The sequence below is a fragment of the Thunnus thynnus genome, chromosome 18, assembly GCF_963924715.1.
Source record: "Thunnus thynnus chromosome 18, fThuThy2.1, whole genome shotgun sequence".
Classification (NCBI taxonomy): Eukaryota; Metazoa; Chordata; class Actinopteri; order Scombriformes; family Scombridae; genus Thunnus; species Thunnus thynnus.
The window spans coordinates 11,262,761-11,276,375 of NC_089534.1; the positions used below are offsets into that span (position 1 = coordinate 11,262,761).

The following is a 13,615-nucleotide window of genomic DNA, read 5'->3' on the forward strand; positions in this document are numbered from 1 at the left end:
AAAAAACCTGTACACCAAGCTCCTATGAGGCTGCAGAGGATGCTGCTTCGGCTGCAGAGACACAGCCTTAAAGTCACGTATCAGGCAGGCGAGGAACTTCATATTGCAGACGCATTAAGGCGAGCATTCCTCAAAGAGCAGAGAGAAGATCTGCTGGAGAAAGAATTAGACGTGAACATGATTACACCTCGGCTACCCATTTTCGTTAGAAAAACTGCACAGGTTCAGAAAAGCTGAGGACCCTGAAATGCAGCTACTGAAAGACATTACATTAAGGGGACGGCTGAATGAAAGAAGTGCAGAACCAAAAGAAATTCAGCCCTATTGAACATTTAGGGATGAAATTACCCACACATCTGGGCTGATGTTCAAAGCAGCAAAGCTCATTGTTCCACATCAGCTGAGACGAGAAATGCTTAACAAAAATCCACGAGTCACGCTCAGGAATTGTTAAGTACAAAGAAAGACCCAGAGACGTTTTATATTGGCCACGTGTCTTCAAACATTGAGGAGATGGTATCTCAGTGTGCCTTTTGTAACAAACACAGGAACAGCGATCCAAGAGAGCCGTTACTCTCACACCCAATACCAGACAGGCTGTGGGAGAGAGTAGGGACTGATCTCTTTCACTACAGAGGATCTGAATTTCTGCTATGTGTGTGAACTATTTCTCAAAGTAGCCAGAAATCACTAAGTTGGGAGCCATCACCAGTAGCAGAGTCATAGTTGCAATGAAATGGATGTTTGCAAGGCATGGCATTCTTGATGTTGTCATCTCGGATAATGGTCTTCAGTATGCCAGTGCTGAGTTCCAAGACTTTGCAGAAAGCTGGGAAGTCAGGCACATCAAGTCTAGTCCCAGTCACACACAGTTGAATGGTCAAACAGAAAGAATGGTACAGACTATTAAAAATCTGCTGGAAAAAAAAATCAGAGTGTAATAATGGCAACCCCTACATTTCACTGTTGGAGTATCACAACACACCACTGGGACGGCGGCTGAAAGGTAAACTGCCAACTAGGGCTGGGCAATATATCGATATTAAACCGATATCATGATATGAGACTAGATATCGTCTTAGATTTTGGATATTGTAATATCGTGATATGGCAGAAGTGTTGTCTTTTCCTGGTTTTAAAGGCTGCATTACAGTAAAGTGATGTTTTCTGAACTTAGAATATTTGTGAAAGCACCAATAGTCATCCCTACAGTACTGTCGCAATATTGATATCGAGGTATTTGGTCAAAAATATCGTGATATTTGATTCTGTCCATATCGCCCAGCCGTACTGCCAATCGCAACCTCACTGCTTACTCCAGAGAGAACTGTCCAGGTACGCAGGCAGTTGAGGGAAAAAGCAGGAGAAGCAAAAACTTTACTTCGACAGGCAAACAAGGAGAATGTCTGACCTGCAAGCGGGAGAAAATGTCAGGGTGCAAAGAGGAGAAACATGGCAGCCAACCGTGGTCTTGCACAAACATGAGAAATCCCTATCTTTTGTGGTTCGCGCACCGTATGGGAGACGTGTACAGGAGAAACAGAAAGTGTCTGCGGAAAACAGACGAGAAAAGCTTTCAATCTACAAATCATCTTGAGGACATCTACCTGAACATAGACTCAGTGATGAAAGATTGTGACACAAGAGACAAAACATGCAATACACACACTTTTTGCTGTGCACACAGACCAAAAAGAGACGCCTGAGGAACAATCTGACACACTCTCATATCAAACCTGATCTGACAGACAATTCAGACTACCTGATAGATACAGAGAGTAAGGTTTAGTGTATCCATATGACATTGAAAGTGTCTTGCTCTTCTTTTTAAGATGTCATGGTTCAAGAGGTTTTGAGTTACAGGCTATATGCAATTAGCATTTTGCAACATTTACAGTGTGTTAAATGCTTTGGTAGATCTTATGTTTTGAAATAAGTCATATTTGCAGTTGTCAAGCTTAACAAAATGAACAGACCCTCATGTATGGGACAAAAAACAGACCAAAAAAAACCCAAAACAGGCTTTTGTGCCTTGTAGGTACCCATAGTTCAGGATGTACATAATATGGAAATCTAGAAACGTGACTTTGTTGTTGTCCTGGTCTGTAGCAGCATGTGACTGTATGTTGCACAAGTAACCAGTAAAGTAAAAAAGTAAACAATGGAACTTTGTTGTCAAGTCTCATCAGTATAACAGATGAGGAAGCTTAAGGGAAATTCCGAGAAACAAAAAAGTAAATTCTAGCCACTCAATCAGAATAAAAAATACTTCTGGAACAAATCAGTTGTTACAATTTGACTTAATACTTGCAAAATCCAAGAGTTTTTCTTCCTCTTAAACTCCCATGTAACACTGCAGGATCACTTAGTGCCTTTGAGCAAGGCCAGTTAGTAATCACATAATTTTAAGTTTGCACAGATTCATGTCGGGCAGGTACATTCCTCTTTTTCTTTGCCCTAAAGGGATTCTGCCAAAAATCATTTAAAAAACAGGTGAAGACGTTGAAGAATCTGCTCTCCTTTAAACTAATCTACTGATTATACAGACAGTTCTCAGGATGGGCTGCAGAGTAGAACCATATGTCTGAGAGGCAAAGCAGACAGGGAAACCTCAAAGTGTTAAAAGTGAAATGTTATTGAATGCTCATTCATCATTTTTTGCTGACTCTACTTCCAAGTCACATACAGCATGTCAGACTTAATAGTCTGTAGAACATGATTTTGACTGGGTTTTTCCTTTTAAGATGAAAAATGGTGGATGAAGGCATGTTTCTGTATTCCTAAAAAACAAAAAAAAAACAAAAAAACAAAAAAACGTCTGATTTCCATTGTGATGATTGTGCAAGAATGGAAACAGCTACCTTGCCAAATCTTTCTCAAGGGGATGATAAAAGACAGTAGCTCGCTGGTATAAAACCAGTTCTTTCCACCATCAGTTTATGGAGCTAAAAAAGCGTCTGCTGTTGCAGGGAGATTCTAAAAAAAGTTCTGACATATGGCTGATTATGTAATGCTGCCAAAATAATGCTAGGTGAAATCTCATTAAAAGTTAGATATCCAAGAAACTGTAATAAGTATTACACCTGAATACATTATGTTCAGCTGCCACTTCTTTTATCCTTCGAGAGAGTGAGGTTGTAACTACAAAAACACTGATGATATTCCACATATTTCGCAATATAAATACACAAAGCACTGGCTTAATGTAACGGAAATTCGAAACTTTTATCATAACATACTGAGCACTGTGGTAACTAAACCTGACATTTCATTATTGTATATTCACCAGAAAATGAATTGAAACCCCGTAGGAAAAATGTTTACTTTGCCATGAAATTAGAGATGTTTTCCATTAACTCCACACAAAGCAAGATCATTAACTACCTCATTGACTTCTCCCTATAGATTTATATTTTGTCTCCTCTTGCTCTAATTAACTAGTTGAATATCCATGAGGACAAAACATGCAGTTTGTGCCCAAAAAGTCACTACGGAGTGATATTTAAAAGAATTGCCATGGTAACGGATAATTAATAAATAAACATCTCATAATAAGTGGTAGAAAATCCTGAAATTGAAAATCTCAGTCTTCTTTCATGATCTGGATAAATGTGAAATTATTTTTGGGCTTTATTGCAGCATTAACACATTGTTAAAGAAATTGCTCAGATTTATTTTGCCGCCTTCTACTATTCACAGGATACACGGAAAAAAAAGTTGTACCGTGCCAATTATTGTAAACTTGTCAAACTGAACCCCGGCAATAAATCACCTATGTAATTATCAATTGATTGAAGCTGCTATCTAACTGTGAAAAACACTTGAAAGCGTAATACATCAATTTTAATGGCATTTCTTAATCAGAATGCTCAGCAATCAGCAGAGACCAATTAGGGCCTGAGAGATAGAGACTCGCCATTAATAATCAAACTTGGCTGCCATCGGCTGCATTGGCTCTGTTCTCAAAAGGCTGCCGGAGCCTTTGTCAAGTGGACTATTCATTTCAGGGTGTAGGTATTGTCTAAAAATTCAAGACCGGTAAAGTGACTGGGAAAATACAGCGAGGGACTACTCTGAAAACTGCACTGAAACCCGGAGAAGTTTTGTATTGGCCAGATTTTCAAATGACCACCGACTATGGAGCAACTACAGTTTAAAGATTTCTCTCATAAAAATCAAACGGCTCCTTTTCCACGCGGTAATGAATTCATGTCCGGAGAGGGGGAATAGATAGCCCCATCTTGCAAATGCTGCGAAATAGAAATGTCTACTCGGGAAAAGCTATAAAATTACACCACGGCCCACAGGCACCGAGCAATGACAAAAGATATCTTTACAATGCCACCTTCAGCCACCGGCGTCTTAACATTATGGTTAGTTTTATTGCAGCCAAGATGTCTGTGTGTCTTTGAATACAAAAAAACAGCGAAACTGCAATACATAAAATATATGAGCTGCACAGAGACCGAGCAGAAACATTGCCCTTCATGTCTTTCCAAGCAGGAGTTTACTTCTCTCTGATTTTCACTGTTCATTTCCCTGGCTTCAGATATAAGCGGCAATCACTTGACTTTCAAGTCCACTCCAATGAACTGTAAAGATGTAAAGAGAGGTTAAGTAACCAGCATTTCATTTGAGCAGAGGCAGCAGTACAAGCAATGTCCCTTTCAAATTTTTTATTTTTTTTTACCCCTATACACTAACACCAATAGCTCTATTTTGATATTTAGGTGACCCGCTGACACCTAGTTTAAGTAAAAGTGGCAACATGCAATTTTTCATCACTCACTGTGTATTAATAGCAACCGCTGGACCCCCATGCCAGACAGCAAGAGAGCATTTTAGCAAACAGTTTGCAAATAAAAACAGCCCGTTTTCATTTGATATTTGCTGCCAGATGTCGTGCAGTAATTACTAAATACAATTAATGACCCTGGTCATTGTGCTGCAGGTATTTATACAGGGAAAATCTACTGCCAGCATGAATTAATCAACGCTGGAGTACATGCATCACAGCATTAGGTGGTTGGGACGGGGCCAATATTTTATAAGCTGCTCTGGTCCTTGGAAGAATACATCCGGGCTAAGGCAAACAGGTTGTAAATAGGATGTTATTACTGATGCACATCACACCTCCTGCGAACGTATGATTTATGTATCCTCTTAACTCAAAAGCCACCTTTCAACTTGCACTGTTGGAGTATGCAAATCAGACATGGCTGTAAGTCGCTGTTATGTATACTTCCATTAACTGTGAACTATTTACATATTCCTTCCTCACTGAAGATAAATAATTTAGAGTTTTACAGTTGCCTTGAAATAAAACACACGGCAGAGGAGGATAGGGGAAGCAGTGATATCGCTAGAATAAAAAAAGTCAGATAGTTGCAGTTATTCTTTATAAATGTATAATGGCCATATAACAATTTCAGAAGGAATCCTGTTTGATATCACATATTTTCAAAACATTTAATATGCTTTGTTTTCTTGCAAACACCAAGACAAATGACAAACTCAAGGCAGAAACACTCCACGGCACAATTACTGCAGCGCATAAACTATATACCGCTGTTACGTAGTGGCACCACTCAAATGACAGTAGCAAACCTCAAATGGTTTTATTGTAATTTCCCATGGTTCTGAAAAGAAAGGCGGGAGAGAGGGGGGGAAATGAGTTCAAGTGACTTCAGTGACCGGTGAAATTTGTTTTCCTCTTGAAGTAATTTGAAGTCTGCTTTGCCTCAAGCAGACAGAGCCGGTTTGAGTCTGACATTCCAACTCAAAACCTGTTCCAGCAGGCCTCTCTTTAAGCTTTGTTTCTCCTCAAGACAGATTCAATTATTCAATTTCAAATAAATTATTACATAATACATCCATGTCCTTCTAAAGGGCCGGCGTACTCTCAAATAATGTCTGGTATATTCTGCATTTTTAACAGTATAGACATACCTTGAATAGATTTTATATTTTATTATAGATGATGTGTATTCCGAAGTAGAGATAAGATAGTAAAATACACCTTATTAAAATGACTAAGGTTCATAAAAGAGACGCCAGGGGAGCTGTGGCTGTCAAACAGCCGCAGAGCAGAAATACTCCAATAGCCAGGCTTAATGGGAGTCTGCATAAACAACAAAAAACATGGCAGTAGTTGTGGCAGCAGTGATGAGCAACAAGATGGAAAAGATTTGCCATGTCCACCTCCTTCCCATCTCTTCCCCGTCTGTGGAGCAAACCTGCAGTGTCAACATATGGGGCTAACAGGCTTAACCTGCCCCCCATGGAGCCACTCACGACACAGCAGCCTCACAGACCACAGGGGCCCTGAGATGAAGCCTCACAGGCCCGAGTCCAAAACCAAATCCTCACCCCCTGTCCCCAAACATGTCAAGTGAATTTAAGCCGTTCGTGTGGGTATTAAAATTATGGTAATGGCTTCAATTTTTCTCCCCAGATAGGCTTTTTTTTTTTTTTTTTTTTTTTGCAGAAAACCAAATGTTTCCAAACACTCCATGAAATGACATTGGGTTAAAGCTATGGGTAAATCTCGAATTGGGTCCTTATTGGGTAAGTATGGCCCTTGGCCCTGGCTCTAGGTGTCAGCATGGTTGCTCAAGGCCTAATGAGTCCCAGCATTTTGCTGAGCAGCGTAGCTTGGCTTTGCTTCCTGCAAAGTACAGCTTGTGGACTACATAGAAAATGTTAAGGCCACAAGAACACTCGTACATTTGTTAATGCACAGCTCTTATATTTACACAGTAATTCATTTAAAAAAAGTCATATTTTACCATCCAACATCATAGGCTACATATAATTTAACATTAAAACGTTTCAGAATTAAAAACCTAATTTTAAATGACAGAAACTAACACTTAAAAGTCCAGCTTCCAACTCAGATCCCCATGGAAGGAGGAGATTCAGAGCTTAGTGCATTTTGAGACCATTTGGGTCTCTGAACAGTGAAAACGCAGGCTTTTTAGAAATATGATACCAGCACCACTAGCCCATCAGCAACTGTGTTCAAGAGGGCAGCTGAAGAGACTGCCTTTCATAGTTCACTGATCTCTAAAGAGCTTGAGAAGCGACGCGTTTGCTCGTGGCCTTTTGCCCTGTGTACATTAGCAAGCTTTGTAATGGCCCGTGATGCCAAATATTCTGCAGCATATTCAACCAAAGAGAAGAGAATCACTGCCGCTGAAGTCCAATAACCAAAGCATGAAGGCTACAGCGGGAATAACAGAAAGATGATTCACTACTGTTGGTTATGATCAAACATTCACCCTAAAAAAAAAAAATTTAACCATGGACAAATGTATCTGTCCTTGCACAAAAGGTACCACATCTTTCACTACTGAAGGTAACACCTGTTTTTCCCTCACTTACCAATGCAACGCAGAGAAAACAACCAGCATCTGATAAACATGTCATGTTTATCAGTAGCTTGTTAAAACTAGCTACAGAAATTACATTTGAAATTAGTATTAATAGAAACTGCGAACTTCACAGTTGCAGATCATTTGCAAGTGTTAATTTGAAAACACGTGATGGCGGGGAAAAAAAATAAGTAAATAAAAATATTGCCTCAATCTGCTTCGTCTTTGAAGGAAATTACATCTTATCCTCCTCCTTTCAAAAACTCCATCATCTTAATATCAAAGCTGCACACGGACAACCAATTCAAGACACCATCAAGCCCATTACCTTTGATACGCTAATAAACATGGCCACACATCCTGAAACCCACCGTGATTAATGACAGACTGGATCTTTTAAAAATGACTGAGTTAAACAGAGCTTGCCTCACTGCCTCTTCACAGCAATTAACTGACTGCGGGCCGAGGGTGAAGCTCGGATGCGGCCGTTGTTGTCTCCAACAGGTACAGATAATTTAAGTTTGCTCCTGCTGTCATTTAACTGCTGCTCTCACCACTTCAGCATGACTACTCGATAAGGGGAAAAAAAAAAAAGATGCTACCTCCTTGATAAGCATGCTGCACTCAGATACCTGTGTGCACCACTTATGTGGATGAAGCAATTTAGCTATGATGGGCTGTATTTCTTAATGCAATGCTTACAGAGGGAATTCAAATGACAGTTTCGAGTGGAACAAAAACAAGCGCGAGTGAAAAACAACAAACATGCTTTGTGGACTGCTTCAAGTGAAATGGTATGCTTTGTCTGAGAACTGGGTTATACTGGAATGCATTGTTTGGCAGTTGGAGACAAATAATTCTAATATACATCATTTTAATTAATCATAATCATAATAATAATTTAATTTAATAATTTTAATTGTTTGGTTAGAAATCACACTTCTTTAACATAAAACAGAATTAGACGCTCTTGCTAATCTTAGGTAATTTGTGATAATTAAACCAGAAACTTAAAATAGGCTGCATATGCTCCATCCCCTCCTTTGCCTTTGGTTTTAAGTAGTGTTTAGTGTAAAGAGGTAAATATTTGCTTCATATTAATGCAACATCATGCACTTCAGGTTCAAGAGGTGCTCATACTCGAGTTTAATCTAAAAATCAAACAAAAGAAATCTTCGTCTTTGATTTTTTTTTTTTTTTAAAAAGTTCAATTTCCACAAAGCAAAATATAAGATTAAAGTAATTAAAAGCCATTCTAGATTAGTAAAAAAAAAAAAAAAATGCAGACAAGCTGTGTGTGTAACCTGCATGATGTATGTTCAGGAAAGCAACCTGATCATTTTAAAGGTCCTACAGGAATCAGAAATTCCCTCTCATTACTGACACCGGTGGCCATTAAGTGAGCTGCAGTCAGCATCCTGTTGCTCACGTTCGCGCGTGTGCTCGCTTGCTGCTCGCTCCAAGGCGCGAGACAACTGCAGGTGATGTCTTTTTCCTCGCTTACATTTCTCATAATAACATAAAAGATCTCTAACGTTGTGTTTTGTACCGTTTTGTAGCATCTCTCACTCACCAGTCAACCCGCCCAGCCCCACCCGCTGTAGGAACGCTCACTCACACATACACTCACACACACACAAACACAGATAGAGGCTCCTGTTAAACACCGGTAGGCTCAGTGAGCTGTGGCCGGGAAGCAACACTCTGTGGCTGGGAAGCAACACGCTGTGGCCGGTGAGCAACACGCTGCGGTTTTGTTGTGAAATATGGGCTTATTACCACTTTTGGTACAACCAACAGTAAAAAAAAAAAGGTGTAAGCTATGTTCTGCTGTCGCTCTGGAGCTTGTTATCTGCTCCTTTGTTGAGGAAATAGTTGTTTTAGCTGTCTGTGTGCTCAGGAGTGAGCGACTTGTCATTGCGGGGGTGTTTGTTTGTGAAATGTGTTAAGAGCTAATATCTGCAGGGTGTTTCTAGTCGGATAGCACCATTTCTGTTGTGTCGTGTTGTGTTGTGTCATTACGCTGGTTGTTTGTTGACGTTAGCGGGAGAGAGGCAGGGCACTTGGGATTGCGCAAAAAAACGTCACACCATTTGGATTTTTACGGAAAATCCGACGCGGGTCCTTCACATAGAAATCAGTCCACAGGCTGTTACAGACAACTGAGAAAGTCGGGGGAGGTCTCATCTTTTAAGTTATGTTACAACCCATTCATTCATTAGAAATAAAAAAACAATTCATACGTGTAAATTGCTTCACAATTCTTCTATATAGAACCTTTAATATTGAAATTATTTAACCAGCGTCACTTCTTTGTTACCTGCCTGTCGCTAGAGATTCTCGAATTAATACAGATTTTTTTTCCCACAATCCATTGAAAATTTTCTAACCAAAACTACAAAGAACAGCTTCTACATACTGGTATCGTTTAATTAAAATAGGGTGTGAGATCCTAGGGTGTGTCAAGTGGCTAAGTCTTAACTAAAAGAGCTTTTCTCCTTATGCTCATTACTGCATCTTTGCTCAGTCATTTTGAATGGATGTTGACCACTGCATTCAAATTACAGGTAAACTATATGCAGAATAAATCTGCACAGAGAATTAAAGTAAGAGATTTTAATCATTATTATGAAAATCTGCCAGAGGACATATTTGAAATCTGATTACGAAAAAACAGAGACTTTTTCAACTTAGGGGAAAATGGAGTTCATTGTCTAATAGAGGCATAAAAACATGCACAATTGGTCTTCGTTTTGATTGGGGGGCGTGTTGGTCCAGATTGGCCTTGTAATACCTACTGCTCAACTGGAATCAGCGTAATTGCTGGCTACAGTCGCACATTTATATTTTGCTTTGGTGAGCCGGTGCAGGATAAATAGAAGCATTATGTGTGCATTCTTTAAAAAAAAAAAAAAAAAAAAAAAAAAAAAAAAGGAGACAGTGGAAATGGCTCCATCTCATCTGGGTTGCTGCCTTGCACAGCCGAGGCACCATTATGTTTATGTGACTGTTGTTACATGAAAAACACTTGGAGCCTGGCTTTCCGCGGTCATGTTTGTTGAGAAGGCTGGCACAGCTTCTGCTTTCTAGACTCCTTTTAAACAACAGTACATCACCAGAGGCAAAACCAATGGATCACAATTCATCCAAGTACAAGAACATAGAGCATTTCATCTGTCCAACCTTCTTCTTCTGTCCTATGAAAACCTCCTTCTTGGGGAAATTGGGAAGGAATTAAGTAAAAGAAAGAAAAAAAAAAAAAAAACAGCCTCAAGCCACAGTACTGTAATTTGCTGACCATAACAACAACAGTCTTTTTTCACTTGGCCTTTAATAATAGGACAAATGTCTCGGGGTAATTTCTAAATGAATTCCTCAGGCCAAAATCGGGTCCCTGGGCCGAAGTAAATCATGTTTGATATAGATGGATAATCCCTGATTGTGTTTATTGTAAAGAAGCTTTTGACAAACTAGAGACACCACAACACTTCCACAAAGGTGAAGCTTGCCTGGCAATGAGGCTACGTAGCTTAACACACACACACACACACACACGCACACACACACACACACACACACACACACACACACACACACACACACACACCCCTCTTTATATTGCTGCTGATGCTGCTGCGTAATCATCCACCTACAGTGACGGGTTATTCTAAATATGCAGAGGCAATTCTCCGTCATACGCGACAGATGAGGCGAGAAGACCCTGCTAAATGGCCCCAGCTCTGAGGCAAAAGCATTGTCTTACCTCATCGAGTGCAGAGCTGTTCAGAGAGGACTAGGACTAAAGCCCTTAATCCCCGCCTTGATTCACAATAGCCTGCTAGGTTTTCAAATGTCATCAGTGGGGAAGTGTGTCCTGCTCCTGCCCCACATGTTTGGCCCGTTAATACAATAACAACACCAGGGTACATCCATTTAGGAATATAAGACAGGGGGGACTGTATATCTATTTATATTTATATAAATAGTAACAAACTCTCATGCCGTGGCTCACAAACAGGCATCATAAGAGTTGATAATAAATCATGCTAAATATGGACTACAGATTAAATGTGCTAATTAAATTCCTTCTTTCATCAATACGTTCTTACCTGACAGCCAAATAAAAACACTGCTTGTCACCAGAAGAGTGGCAGCAGATTTCTAAATAAGTGGATTCATCAGTAACTTGAAGAGTGTCCCTCACAACCAGTACTTCACAGCCGAGGATGCACTGTAACAACACATGGGACCCGTGATGAGTAATGCTTTGTTGCTCGGAAAAATAAGTCTTGCGTAGTGTAGGCTACAAGTAATATACATCTGTAGAATACAATAATAGGATTTAGTAAATACACTAAGTAGAAAGTATAAGGAATAAGCATACAGCCAGAGAATGGGGTTCAAATGTAATCTGTGCACTTTGCATATTTATTTTTTACTATTATTTATTATGCATATTCCAGTTTGCATGGTAATTTACTCACCATTAAAGGCTTTATGGCATAAGATTAGTTTTTTATACCATGTTAAACTGATTTTAACACAATTAAGCGGTGTTTTTAAATGTTTTTATAAAAAAATTAGCTGCAGATGCCACCAGCTGTTAGTCCTATATTGATGACCTTTTATCCGACCATTACTGTATGACTCATTGATTGGCATTTGTCGGTACAACCTGTTCGGTTTCTGTCACAAGGTTTGAGATGTGAAGTTAGTTATTTCCCTCTTGCAGGAGCGCTTGCGCACAACGTGCGCGCCGCAAACAGGCTATGGTCCTCCGCTAAAGGGTAGCAGTGAAACTGATGATACTCCTCTCATTCATTCATGATAGGACAAGTGCCCGTGTGCCGTCTAAACTCCTGCCTGACATAAAGCACGTCAAAATGAAGCGTACAAAGAGTCAGCGTGGCGACTGTTTCCATGAGCGCTTACCTCCCCGGCCGCTCGCTGCTCCTGTCCCCCGGCGTTTGTCCTTGTTTCGCTACGGCGCTGCTTATGTATGAATGCTGTCTTTATCCCGCAAAGACTGCTGTTGCATTTTACAGCAAGAGGAACAACACTGTGCACTGGTGGCGGCTGTGTGCTGGTCGGTAAGTGGCCTGTCTGTGCTCGGCTCTGCACGTCACCAAGTGGAGTGGACAGGACTTGGCAGACGCGTCTTTCTGTGCTCGCTGCGCGGCGGCGGATCTAGGATGTAAGCGACTGCTTGGACGGACTGGCACACCGTGTGGCCACTTTACTCCCGATGCTGCTCCTCCCCTTTCACTTTGCTTTCCTCACACCAGCCCTACAGCGCCACCCACCCGACACTGAGAGCAATTGCATGTACCTGCAGCGCTGTATTCACACATCAGCATCAGTATGAGCAATCCAGCCGTCCTCAAAAGAGGGTCCTGATTTGGTGACATTTTTATTCATTCTCAAGATGTACAAGGAGAGAATGTATAATTAGGCTGCTATTATTTAACACCCCCTTGCAGTAAGAAACCGTTTCCACAGGCTATGAAGAAGGCTCCAGAAAACATTTTCACAAGGCTTTCAACTGGTTTAAATTACCCCAAAAGGACCCCAAACACTGGTTGTTTTTCCCATTCATGAGCACTGCTACTTTTTCAACCTACCTGGTAGTTAAACGCTGGTAATTACATTCACTGTGTATCCAGGTTGTAAATCAGCCCCTGATTAGATGGCTAGAATGGAAATCAACAGGGCCCTCTCTAGCTGGATCCAAATCGCCTAAAATCAATGCCCTTTTTTGCTTTCCTGACCACTTTTCCCAGAACACAATGAGGAATGAGATGCGGTCTAAGCCAAGATGTGAAGGTAGAATAATGAAGTTAGGAAAAGAACCACGCCATTAAGAGAATCCACTTACATTTGGTTATTCAGCCGTGGCGTCAGACAGAAACACCTGAATTATGCACTCTTATTTAAACACTGTCTTGGCAAGCAATTTTGTTTTTTGAAATGGCCACATGATCCTCTGCATCTTTCGTGAAAGGTGTTGTGGAAAACAAGACCCGAGGCACCTTTTTTTTTTAACATTTAGAGAGTTCGATCAGCTCTTATCTCGGCTGCCTCTCTGATACTTGTGCTGCGATTAACTCAGTGAAGAACCCTGTAATCCAAAGACTTTTGTCCAGTTAGGAGCTTTAAATACTGTCCACTTCTTACAAACCCCTCTAAAGCTTCCCACTTGATGCTTAACAGGACTATTTATGTTCACCTGACAGCTTATAACA

The 13,615-nt window shown here is 40.4% G+C and overlaps 1 protein-coding gene across 3 annotated transcripts in view; it reads right to left on the reverse strand.

Annotated features, from left to right (window-relative positions):
* The window catches only part of LOC137169497 (kelch-like protein 29), a 219,093-nt gene extending 206,473 nt beyond the window's left edge, over positions 1-12,620 (reverse strand). For all 3 annotated transcript variants that reach the window (XM_067572720.1, XM_067572723.1, XM_067572721.1), the window contains exon 1: positions 12,306-12,620. The gene's annotated coding sequence lies outside the window, so the exon portion shown is untranslated. The remainder of the gene's footprint in view (positions 1-12,305) is intronic.
* Between the last annotated feature and the right edge of the window lie 995 nt (positions 12,621-13,615).